Genomic DNA, 13,886 nt, shown 5'->3' on the forward strand with positions numbered 1-13,886 from the left:
AGATTTCTAAAATATGAGCAATACCCCTCAGGGACCTTCAATTAGACAATGTTTGAAAAACTTTTTTTTTTCTCATTTTTGGATAGTGAATAACATGCAGGTGGAAGGTAGGTCCGTTTCAAGTCAACTCTTGGGAAAAATTCAGACCTTAAACCCATTTCAACTAAGTCAAGTCGAGCATTAAATCCATCCTTTGTTTTCCTTAGGATGTTAAACAAAGTACCAATAATACTCTCACAGACATTCTTTTCAATGTGCATAACATCCAAGTTGTGACGGACATAAAGATATTTCCAATATTCTAACTAAAAAAATATGGACTTTTTTTTCCAACAATTTGTGTTCACATCAGATTCAAGAGGTTTTTTTTTTTCATTTTTCCCCAAGAAATAGGAATGAGACCAACTTTTTCAAATATTTCTTCCCCACTCAAAATTTTAGGAGGAATCCTAAAATCTTGTTCACCATTGAATGCCTTCTTTTGTCTCCGATAGGGATGGTTACGTGGAATAAATTGTCAGTGACCCATATACGAGTTCTTCCTACCATGCTTTAATATTTTGGAATATGTTCCTTCTCCACATATTGGACATGCATAATATCATTTCACAACGCAACCGACCAAGTTTCCATATGCAGGGAAATCATTGATTGTTCATAAAAGAATGGCCTTTAAAGTAAAAAGCTCACGCAAGTGTGCATCATAAGTCTTAACTCATTTTTCCCACAAAGTTTTAAGGTCATCCACTAATGGACTCAAGTAAACATCTATATTTTTACCAGGTTGTCGTGGTCCTGAGATCAATAATGATAGCATCATAAACTTCCTTTTCATACACAACCAAGGTGGAAGGTTGTATATGATCAGTATAACAAGTCAACAACTATGTTTACTACTCTTAGACTTATGAGGATTTATACCATCTATTGAGAGTGCTAGTCTAAGGTTTCTCGGTTCAGAAGCAAAATCAGGTCACAAATGGTCAACTAGTTTCCACGCTGAGGAGTCTGATGGGTGGCGTAGTTTACATATTCTTTATCATTGGCATGCTACATAAGATGTTTAGCGGTTTTTGAGGATTGGAACATCCTTTTGAATCTAAGGATTGGTGGAAAATACCACAAAACCTTTGCAAGAACCTCCTTCTTAATCTTCCCTCCCTCATTGTTTATCTTCCACCTTAACTTTCCACAAGTTGGGCATGCAATAGCATCCTTATACTGGTTTCTATACAAAATACAATCATTAGGATATGCATGAATTTTTTGATATTCCATCCGAAGTGCACTGAAAGTCTTTAAGTCTTTTTAGCTTCATACATGGACAATGGCATCTCATTATTCAATGGCAACATATCTCTAAGCAACTGAAGCAATTCTAAGAATCCTTTGTCATACCAACCATAATGTGCTTTTAAGTTGTAAAGTTTTACTAATGCTAATAACTTTGTGTATTTCATGCATCCGGGATCTAAAGGTTTTTCTGCATCTTCAAGTAACCTTCCAAACACTTGGGGATCATTCATACAATTAATGATTCATGCCTAATTGGTGTCTCAACTGATTCGTGTCCAGCTGGTGCTCCTTGATTGAGGGATTAATCAACAAAATTTATAACCTATTACACCATATACTAGGGTAGCAAAGACAAAGCTACTATAGCATAGTGGCTCTAGGATCGTTCACTGGGATGGGTTTTCACTTCACAAATGATATTATTTCAAAGATGAATTGGTGCCTTTTCATTTCAAGGTTAGCTTTAAAAGAAAACATAAAGATGTTTGAATGAAAAAGGTTTGGTTTTAAACTAACCAAAAATAGTAGTAACTGATTTTACTTACAAAGAAAAGTGTTTCTTGGAGTTTCAGATTACTAGACTCAGATTCATCATACAAAAAGGAGTTCAGATCACTTGTTTCTTTTCCTCGCATTAGAGAATTAACATATAGTTCCTTCTCCAACCAGTGTTGTACAGATGCTTCCCATTAATGGGTTCAAACACTAAATCCCTCTCACTGATGCATCTTGCAATGGCTCATACCTCTCACCTAGCACTTGCCATTCAAGGTGATCTTTAACCTTGGATTACCCGTCAAAAGCTCGCAAGAGATAACTAATGGATGTCTCCTTGGAGTCCAAAAGCTTACCAAGTGTTGGCAATTCTAGAAAATCCTACCTTCAAGTCACCTCCCAAAGGCTCGCAAGGGGTAAACTAGTGAATCTCCATGGACGGAGATCACTTGCCTTACCAAGTGTTGGCCTAAGTGATTTAAAGACGTTTTAAGTTAACTAAAAAGATAAAAACCATTAACGGGTCACTCTTTCTCTTCATTAAAAACTAAAACAACAAAACTTCCAATTTATGCATGAGGAAACTCACCCGGCTTTCTTCACTCCAAGATACGAAGAGCCTAGCCTCTCATCCTCTGAGGAAAAATCCTCAGAGTTTGGTTGGCTAGAAAGAAAAAGAACAAGAAAACAAACATATATATGAAAAGCAGACCAAGTGCTCTGTATTTTACTTCCTTGCAAATTTGTACAAAGGATGCTTCGTAACCACCCCTCAAGAACAAGCTCCCGAGATATATATATATATAAAGAAAATTACAAAACAAAATATCTGAGGTTATTCACCCCTTTTCCAAACTTAATAACTAAGGAATCCTATAATTGGTGGGTTACAAGGAGAGTTTGGGGATTTAAACAACAAAAATCTAATGAAAAATATCTCACGGTGTCGGTTACAAATATCGGGAAGCACTAAGGACCATTTCGCAGGTGAAAACGAGGTCTGCGAGATTTCGCAGATGTACAAAAAAGGCTGCGAAATTACTTCACAGCAAACGGCTGATTTCGCACCGCTGCGAAGTGGTCTTTCAGCTTGCGGTGGTCGCCTGCCAACTTGCCGTGAAACTTCAGGAGGAATTCCATAGCACTGTGCAAAATGGCTGCGAAATCATTTCGCAACAAAAGGGTGATTTCGCAGCTGAGCAAAATTCTTCCTTCAGCTTGATGCAGTTGTCTTCCAAAGGCTGTAACTCCCTCATTTCAACTCCAAATGGTACGCGGTTTGAAGCATTGGATTTTTAACTTCCTAAGCTTTCAAATGACATATAGCATGCATAATTTGGACTTCAGGAAGTGCTCAAAAAGTGGCTGAAATGAGTGTCATCAAGAATGCTTCATGACAGATTTCTCTTTGCTTCCCCTCCTTGCATTTCAACTTTGCTTATGGCAAAAGTGCTTCAAAGCTTTGGTTCTTCATGCTTCTAAGCTTCCCATTGCTTTTCCAAGGATTCCAAATAACTCTCCTCAATCTCATATTGCTTTGGTGATCAAAAAGCTATCAAAACACCAAAACTTAACACAATATTAGAATTGATTGCAAGAGGCCTTAACATGTTAATTGGGTTAAAAGGCAATAACTACTACTCAAAAGTGTTTAAAAGGATTAATTACAAGCTATCAAATAGCACTTTTTGAGTAGTAATCACTCCCCCCAACTAACATATTGCTAGTCCCTTAGCAATGAAGGAGAGAAAAATAAAATAAAAGTACCATAATTTACAACATCATGCTAATCACTTCCAAAAAATATTTAAGTGGCATGACTAACAAACTCTCACATGGAACATTAAAGGAATATAACCTCAAATTTCAACAAGAGTTACCACAAACTTTGCTAAATACCATTGATCAAGGGAATGCATTATGCAAATTGAAGTTTTAAAATCATTTTCACTTCCAAAGAACCAAACTTTATTCTTCCACAAAAAAACTAAGTGTCAGATGATAGCTTCCGAATATAGCATGTTAAACTAATCTCTCCCCCCAACCTATCTCTTTTCAACACTTAGCAAACTGACCAAATTCAATAAGCAGAGAACACACTTCTTCTTTTTTTTTTTCTTCTTTTTTTTAAGGTAGAAGGCTTAAGGTACATTCTTTTCTGTTTTGTCCATGTAACGGGGGTCCATCGATGACTCCCAACCAATTAAGGTTTAGGGCATCAAGCTTTAAGGATCTTTCAACCACTAACTCCTCGGATTTTACCCCGGACTTTTTCATATACCCTTTTTGCCTACCAAATGCTAACTCCACCTATCCACCCTTGTAACGAGCATTGAGGTCGGTGACTCCCAACCAATTAAGGCTTAGGGCACCAGGTTTTAAAGGTTTTCACCATATACCCCTCAGACCTTGCTCGGGTTTCAAGGTAAGCAAACATTTTGCTTTCTTTCTCTTTTTTTTCAAAGGCTCATTGGCCTTTCATAGGGTGTCTCAATATCATTAAAATGAGGTCAAAGGTACCAAGTCCCAAAATTTTTTAAGTCAAAGGGGAAATAGTTTTTCATCTTATAATCGGAATCTATTGTGCACAGTGTGTGAATAGTTTAAAGTGGAAGGACTAAACTTGATTTCAATAGAAGTTTCAACAATTGAACCACTTTAGCAAGCATAATCCAAACTCTAAGTTAGATGCAAAGCAACAGTTCAGCTTCTCCTGTTTTAATTTGAAAATTTTTTCCTCATAAACCATGGAGATTAAAGTAACAAGCAAAAAACTACAACTACTTTACTAGACAAGGCTAAATTATCAAAATAACTTAGCATACTTCCTTTAACTTTGCAAACTTCCTTCCTCATTTCTCTCTCTCTCTCTCTCTCTCTCTCTCTCTCTCTCTCTCTCTCTCTCTCCCCCCCCCCCCCCTCCCCTCCCCCAACCGAGCTGAGCATTGTCCTCAATGTGATATGGGTGATTGAAATTAAAGGGAGAAAGTGGTACCTCCTGAGTGATATCAATTTCGAATACTGATTGGAGAAACCACATGTTTCAAAAAGAATAAAAGGTGTGAGCAAAGGAAATAAGAATAAATTAATGCTAAGAGTTAACAAAAAAAAAAAAACTAAACTTTGTATTACTTTAATCATTTGAGTACAGTTGGAAAAGAAGTAATACAAGTGATCCAAGCAATCCCATATAAGATATCAAAATGTGGGGGATTTCATATATGACTAACTAAAACAAAATACATAAAGGAAATATATAATAAAAATATATATATATATATATATATATATATATATATATATATATATATATATATATATATATATATATATATATATATATGTTCAGATAGGAGGGTGATGTTGGTGCTGATGGCCTAAGCAAATGGCTCTGCCTCTTGGATAGCTGACTCATGAGGGGCCTGAGGCTTTGTGGCCTGAGAATGTGGTCCTGCAATGGTAGGAGTGAGATGCTCATCAGCTGCTGGGAGACCAAGATGATGCTGAAGCTGCCTCAAGATAATAGTATGCTGAGCCTGAGTGGTCATCATCTGCTCCTGGCGAGCTCTTAAAGTTGCCATCTCCTGAGCAAGGCTGCTCTGAGATGCTGTCAAGGTCTGCAATGCTTGGCATAAATCCCTATACTCAGAAATAGGGATGGCCATCCTTGGCTCGGCTGATGTGGAAGGTTGTGCTGAAGCTGGAGTAACTGGAGGGACTGGAGAGGCTCTGGCTATGGTAGGAGAGGCAACAGGTATACCCTCAGGTATAAGACGTGGAGATGCTCTCCTAGCAGCTGGTATCTGAGCCGGCTATGGAAGCTCTGGCTGCTCCATCCTATAAGCTGTCATGTTGCTCCATTTTTCGAAAGTAAAAACCTCTCTACATATCCTCTTATGCTACAGCTGAGGCTCTGATGGGTACCCCAGATGCTCAAGAATTTGACATAGCAGCCGCGGGAAGAGAAGTGGAATGGCATCAGCTCTTGGCAACTTCTTCTTATGCACCTTCTCTTCAAAGTAGAGAAGGACAGCCATGATTAAGTGGTGAGGGCTAAAAAAGTACCCCTCAGAAATCCTGAATAAGGCCTCCAATAGAACTCCTCTCCTCTGGGTCCAATGCTGAAGTGGATAAATATTATGACGCAAAAGTGCATCAATGAGGAACATCCTTGGAGGAAGTTCCCCCCTCAACAGATGAGGATTTCTGGAAGCTCCCCTGGACATGATATGCACCATCTCCAGCTGAGAAGGGCTAGCCCATGCTCGGAAATCATCAAAATGGCTGGGCTCATATGGGATATGCAGGGCCTCAGCTATATGACGAGCTCCCAGGATGCCATGTCGACCATCAATGGTAAAATGAATTAAGGTAGGATCTCTGACCTGTTGAGTAGTCATGGACTGATAAAAATCCATGGCCACTCTGGGATAGAAGAAGTCTCGCGGGATCAGAAGCTCCTCCATTCGATATCTGCGCAGCAATTGGAATGACCCTTCAAGCTCCGGTCGCAATTGGAAGGCGGCTGTGTCAAAACACAGCTTAGAATGGAATGGCCTAGCTCGGCAGTCCAAATTGCCTTCAATTGGTGGCTGAGTGAGCATTGGACGCCTGATTATCGCTTCAGGAGCTGGCACAGATGGAATTTGGGGCTCAGAAGGCGGCGGCTAGCTTGCTTAAGGCTTCGCCGGCGGTGCCGGAGATGGCACCGGAGATGGCTCTGGAGATGGAACAGGGGACTGCCCTGTCAAGTCGATGGGTTCCGAGCTTTCCACTCTAGCTCGATTTTGCAGGGGACGGCCCCCTGACCTGGTAAGATAGCGCCTCGCCGGAAGCGTTTGCAATGTCGGCTTGGCCTGGCGCTTCTTTGGCTTGGGCTTCACGGGAGGCGAAACAACTTTCGGCCGTGGAGGCTCAGAAGTTGAGGCTTGCACAGGCACCTCACGCAGCGCTGGCTTTCGGCTAGACGGAGAGGAAAACTTAGCGCCTCTGGTTCGTGCCATTACGAACTGACGAGGTTTGGGCGGCGGTGATGATTGGAAGGGACGACCGGAAGTGCTAGCGGCGTCGGGCTATGGAGAGGAGATGAATGGACAGCTGCTACGACTTTTCCCCTTTTCTGAAATGCTTTCGCAGCTCAAATGACCGGTATTTATAAAGAATAACAGAATATGAAAGGTCATCTTGGGTTTCGCAGAAGAAAGCCGCTTTCGCAGCAAAATTGGGCGTTTTGCAGGAGAAAATCACTTTCGCAGCTCACTTCGCAGCTGCGAAATTGGAGTCACTGTACTGCGGAATGGCGCTCGTGTGCCAAAAATCAGTTTCGCAGTTGCGAAACACCCTTCGAAATGGAGATATTGCTGCGAAATTGGGGTTTTTCACGCCTTAGAGGTTCGCAGCCCACTTCGCAGCTGTGAAATTGGGGCTCCTGTGCTGCGGAGTGGCACTCGTGTGCCATTCTTGGATTCGCAGCTGCGAAAACTTTCGCAGAGGATTCAAAAGTGTTGCGAAGTGATTTCGCAACAAATGGCCGTTTTCACAGAGAAATCCTCTTTGGCTGCGAGATCTCGCAGAGCTCTTTTCCTCCCCTGTTTTTGCTCTGTTTTCGCTCCAATTTCTTCCCGATTTCTTCCTTTGCATTTTCTTCCACCTTAGATCATCCAAAAAGATGAAATTACATAAAAACACACAATTTAAGATAAAAAACTAAGATCAAAAGTAGAAATAAAACTTTAAAATTTACAAAAATTTTGGACTTTGGTGAAACCAAGTCCATCAAACCCTTATTTGCTTAGGCTTTTTGAGGCTCAAGGAGGTTGATTTCCTCCTTGTCTGGTTTGAACGGCTCCATGAATGGCTTGAGACGATATCCATTGACTTTAAAAGTGTCCTTGCCATTGGAATTCAATAATTCCACTACCCCATTGATATGTACTTGATGGATAATGAATGGACCTATCCACCTTGACTTGAGCTTTCCAGGAAAGATATGGAGTCTTGTGTCATAGAGTAAAACTCTTTGTCCCTTCTGAAATTCCTTATTGGAAATTAGTTGATCATGCCACCTCTTCATCCTCTGTTTTGCAACTTTGGAATTGATGTAAGCATCATTTCTTAATTCCTCCATCTCATTAAGGTCTAGGCTCCTCTTTGCTCCTGCTCTGATCAAGTCCATATTCAACTTTTTGATTGCCCACTAAGCTTTGTATTCAACTTCCACAGGGAGATGACATGCTTTGCCATAGACAAGACGATAGGGGGACATGCCAAGAATAGTCTTATAAGGTGTTCTATATGCCCATAATGAATCATGAAGCTTAATAGACCAATCTTTCCTGCTTATACTCACCACTTTCATCAGTATGTTCTTTATCTCCCTGTTTGCTAGCTCAACTTGCCCGGAAGTCTGTGGATGATAAGGTGTAGCTACCTTATGCTTTACTCCATACTTGGCTAACAAACTTTCAAAAGGCTTGTTGCAAAAATGAGAACCTCCATCACTGATTATAGCTTTGGGCACCCCGAATCTTGCAAAAATGTTCTCTTTCAGAAACTTGAGAACCACTCTATGATCATTTTGTTTATAGGGGACTGCCTCAACCCATTTAGAAACATAATCCACCCCCACCAAGATATAGGAATTACCAAAAGACATTGGAAAAGGTCCCATGAAGTCAATGCCCCATACATCAAATAGCTCAACTATTAGTATAGGGTTCATGGGCATTTGATTTCTTTTTGTCAGCTTTCCAAGCCTTTGGCATCTATCACAACTTCTACACATGACGTGGGCATCCTTGAACAGAGATGGCCAAGTAAACCCTGATTGCAACACCTTCATAGCTGTTTTCTGAGAGGCAAAGTGGCCTCCACATGCATTCTCATGACAATGGTTTAGAATTCCCTGTTGCTCTTCCTCAGGCACACATTTCCTTATGATCTGATCTGCTCAATATTTAAAAAGGAAAGGCTCTTCCCAATAATAAGCATGAATTTTTGCAAAGAAGTGCTTCATGTCCTGTGCATTCCACTCACTTGGAATTTCACCAGTAACTAGATAATTCGCAATGTGAGCATACCAAGGAGTTTTGACTAGAAACATAAGTGATTCCTCAGGAAAATCATCATTAATAGGCAAGGCATGAGAATTATGTGTTATAGCTAACCTTGAGAGGTGGTCAGCTACCACATTTTCCACTCCTTTCTTATCTCTGATTTGAAGATCGAATTCTTGTAACAAAAGAATCCATCTTATCAACCTTGCTTTTGCATCTTGCTTTGTCAATAAATACTTCAAGCTGAATGGTCAGTAAAAACAATGATGAAAGACCCTACTAAATAAGCACGAAATTTGTCCAAGGCAAATACCACAGCTAACAATTCTTTCTCTGTAGTTGTGTAGTTCCTCTGGGCTTCATTCAATGTTTTGCTTGCATAGTAGATTACATAGGGCTTCCCATCTTCTCTTTGACCAAGCACAGCTCCTATAGCAAAGTCACTGGCATCACACATTAATTCAAAAGGTAATTGCCAGTTAGGGGCTCTCACTATTGGAGTTGTTGTTAAAAAAATTTTCAGTTGATCAAAGCTATCTTGACATCTCTCATCCCATATAAACTTAGCATCCTTAGCTAACAGCTCACAAAGAGGTTTTGAAAGCTTTGAAAAATCTTTGATGAACCTCCTATAGAAACCTGCATGGCCAAGGAACTGCCTTACTCCTTTTACAGTTGTTGGGGATGGCAATTTGGAAATGAGCTCCACCTTTGCTTTATCAACTTCAATGCCCTTTTCGGAGATGATATGGCCAAGGACAATTCCTTGACGTACCATAAAATGACATTTCTCTCAATTGAGCACCAAGTCTTTTTCAATGCATCTGTGAAGAACTGCTTCCAAATTGACTAAGCATTCCTCAAATGTACCTCCATATACGGTGATGTCATCCATGAAAACCTCCATAATTCGCTCCACCATATCACTGAAGATACTCAACATACACATTTGGAATGTTGTAGGTGCATTACATAAACCAAAAGGCATTCTTCTATAAGCATATGTTCCAAATGGACATGTAAAAGTGGTCTTTTCCTAATCTTCCACAGCAATCTCAATCTGAAAATACCCTGAATACCCGTCCAAAAAACAGTAGAACGGATGGCCAGAGACTCTTTCTAACACTTGATCAATAAATGGCAATGGAAAATGATCTTTCCTGGTTACTGCATTCAACTTTCTATAATCAATACACACCCTCCACCCTGAAGTGAGGCGCGTAGTGATTTCTTCTCCTTCTTCATTCTGAAGCACAGTAATCCCTGACTTCTTTGGTACCACTTGAGTAGAACTCACCCAAGAGCTATCAGATATAGGGTAGATAATACCTGCTTGAAGTAGCTTCAGCACCTCAGCTCGCACAACCTCTTGTAAATGAGGATTCAATCTTCTTTGAAGTTGACGAATTGGCTTAGCTTCCTCCTCCATATATATATGATGCGTGCAGACTAAAGGACTAATGCCTTTCAAATCAGATATTTGTCATCCTATTGCTTTCTTACATCTCTTGAGAACTTCCAGTAAACACTTCTCTTGATGACTGGTCAGAGATGAGGATATTACGACAGGACATTGATTATTTTCTTCAAGATATGTATATTTCAGCTCTGCAGGTAGAGGCTTCAAATTGAGTTTTGAGACCTCTTTTTCAGCATCTGCTCCCTCTTCTTCATTGAACAAAGGTAGAATCTCTTCTATCCTCCTCCAACTTTGTAAAGTAGCAAGCTCATTAGGGGGTTCAGACAAACCTTCCTCACAATCCGCAAAACTTTCATTCAGCTTGTCTTGCATATTCTGATTGCAGTGCTCCTCTACCAGAGTGTCAATAATACACACTTCCTCTGGACCCTCTTCTTCTTCCGGAGTGATTTGCTTTTTAGACATATAAAAAATGTTGAGATCAAGTGTCATATTGCCAAAAGTGAGTTGCATGAGCCCATTCCTACAGTTGATAATTGCATTTGAGGTAGCAAGGAATGGCCTTCCCAAGATGATAGGAACTAAATTAGCTTCCTTTACAGTAGGATCAGTATCAAGAACAATAAAATCCACTGGATAGTAGAAATTATCAACTTGAACTAAGACATCCTCAATTACTCCTCTGGGAATTTTTACTGATCTATCTGCTAGAGATAGAGTGATTGCTGTTGGCTTCAACTCACCAAGTCCCAATTGCTTATAGACAGTATATGGAAGCAAATTCACATTAGCTCCCAAGTCTAATAAAGCTTTCTCCACTACCTTTCCTCCAATCATGACGGAAATGGTAGGACTTCCCGGATCTTTGTACTTCAAAGGAGACTTACACTGTAAGATTGCACTTACTTGCTCAGTCAAGAAGGCTTTCTTATTTACAGTCAACCCTCTTTTGATAGTACATAAGTCCTTTAGGAATTTTGCATATGTTGGAACTTGCTTAATCATATCCAACAGTGGGATATTGACTTTAACTTGTCTCAATACTTCAAGAATTTCAACTGCATTTCTAATCCCCTTCTTCCCATGCAATGCTTGAGGAAAAGGTGGAGAAGTTGATTTCTTCAGCATTTCTTCCTTCAAAAGTTCCTTCTCTGGATTTGCATTCATTGTTGACTCACTGTCCTCTTTCTTTTCACTGATCTCTCCCCTTTTGTCTTCCATTTCCTCCTCTTTCATTGTCTCTTCCTCTTCAACAGGTGGCTTAGGTAGTGGCTGCTCAATTTTCTTACCACTCCTTAGAGTGATCAAGGCTTTGACACCTTTCATCTATGATGATTCTCCCTCATGGCTTTCCACTTCATGGACACCCTTGGGGTTTTGGTGGGGTTGAGAAGGAAATCTTCCCTTTTCTTGCACTGTATTCAAATTTGTGAGCCTTGATATTGAGTATTGGAGATTATCTATCCTTTGGGTTATATCATTTTGCATTCCATCCATCCTTTTGTTCAGAGTATTCTCTACTCTGTCAATTCTTTGATTAAGTTGAGTATTGATGGCTTTTTGTTCTCCAACAAAATCTCCCACTACCTTGCTGAGATTCAAAATGGCTTGTTCAAGACTTGAAGATTGTTGAGATGGTTGATCTGGCTGTTGGTACTGAGGTGCTCTAGGCTTCCATGAAAAATTTGGATGATTCCTCCAACTTGAGTTGTAAGTGTTTCCATAGGGTGCATTGTTATTGGGCTTGAATTATCCAACATCATTTGCCTGATCTCTAAACATTTCTCTTTCAGCTGAAATTGTAGGGCATTCCTCCACCAAGTGTTCATAGGATTGACAATTAGGACAAAGCTTCACTTGCACTGGTGATTCAGCAACAGCTTGCACTTCATGCATCTTTTTCAGTTCCAGCTCCTCCAATCTTCTTGTCACAGCTGCAAACTTTGTTTTCGTATCATCCTCCTCTTTCAAGGTATACATCCCAGCCTTAGCATTGAAAGCACTAAGTTGAGATTTCATCTTTCCCACTTCTCCTTTGGTTGGTTCATCCCATCCCCTTGAAACTTCAGCTACATAATTCAAGAAATCCATAGCTTCCTCCGGATTTTTGCTCATGAAATCTCCTCCACACATTGTCTCTAGGAGTTGCTTCATTGAGGATGACATCCCATCATAAAAATAGCTCACCAATAGCCAAGTATCAAAGCCGTGGTGAGGACATGCATTTATAGCTTCCATATATCTTTCCCAACACTCATAGAATTTCTCATTCTCTTTAGCTGAGAAGTTTGAAATTTGCCTTTTCAAGCCATTTGTTCTATGAGTGGGAAAGAATTTCTTAAGGAATACAGCTTGTAAGTCAGTCCAAGTACGGATACTCCTTGGCCTTAAAGAATTAAGCCAAATTTTGGCTTTATCCTTTAAAGTAAAAGGAAATAACTTAAGCCTCATCAAATCAATTGAAGCTCCTCCCTCTTGGAATGTATTACAAACATCTTCAAATTCCTTAATATGTGCATAGGGATTCTCACTTTCCATCCCATGGAAAGTTGGTAGAAGTGGAACAATATACGGTCTGATCACTAGCTGCTCTGTAGGAGGCACTATACATGATGGTGCACTCATACGAGGTGGATGCATGCGGTCCCTCATTGATCTAAATTCATTGAGATTGTCTTGACGACCTTGGTGACTATGCTGATCTTCAGGTGTAGTTTCCATGATATTCAAGCTCAATTCCAATTCCTTAGTATGAGGTGTATCACTTTTAACAAGCCTTCCTCCACTGCCACGTATCCACTTTGGCATATACAACTAGTATCTATCTGAAATTAAAATGAAAACAAAGGACAACAAAAGAAAACATGGCTACAAATACAAAAGAAAACTAAGCTGAATTTAAAAGCTAAATTTAGATTATGAGTTAGTAAAACAAAAAATGAGAATTAGTAAAGCTAAAGAAACCTTACCACACTTGTGATGAAAATCACAAGTACTCTGAAATAGTATCACTATAACTTGACACCTTCCCCGACAACGGCACCATTTGATTCATGCCTAATTGGTGTCTCAGCTGATTCGTGTCCAGCTGGTGCTCCTTGATTGAGGGATTAATCAACAAAATTTATAACCTATTACACCATATACTAGGGTAGCAAAGACAAAGATACTATAGCATACTGGCTCTAGGATCGTTCACTGGGATGGGTTTTCACTTCACAAATGATATTATTTCAAAGATGAATTGGTGCCTTTTCATTTCAAGGTTAGCTTTAAAAGAAAACATAAAGATGTTTGAATGAAAAAGGTTTGGTTTTAAACTAACCAAAAATAGTAGTAACTGATTTTACTTACAAAGAAAAGTGTTTCTTGGAGTTTCAGATTACTAGGCTCAGATTCATCATACAAAAAGGAGTTCCGGTCACTTGTTTCTTTTCCTCGCATTAGAGAATTAACATATAGTTCCTTCTCCAACCGGTGTTGTACAGATGCTTCCCATTAATGGGTTCAAACACTAAATCCCTCTCACTGATGCATCTTGCAATGGCTCATACCTCTCACCTAGCACTTGCCATTCAAGGTGATCTTTAACCTTGGATTACCCGTCAAAAGCTCGCAAG

Source organism: Vitis riparia, chromosome 7, assembly GCF_004353265.1.
Source record: "Vitis riparia cultivar Riparia Gloire de Montpellier isolate 1030 chromosome 7, EGFV_Vit.rip_1.0, whole genome shotgun sequence".
Lineage (NCBI taxonomy): Eukaryota > Viridiplantae > Streptophyta > Magnoliopsida > Vitales > Vitaceae > Vitis > Vitis riparia.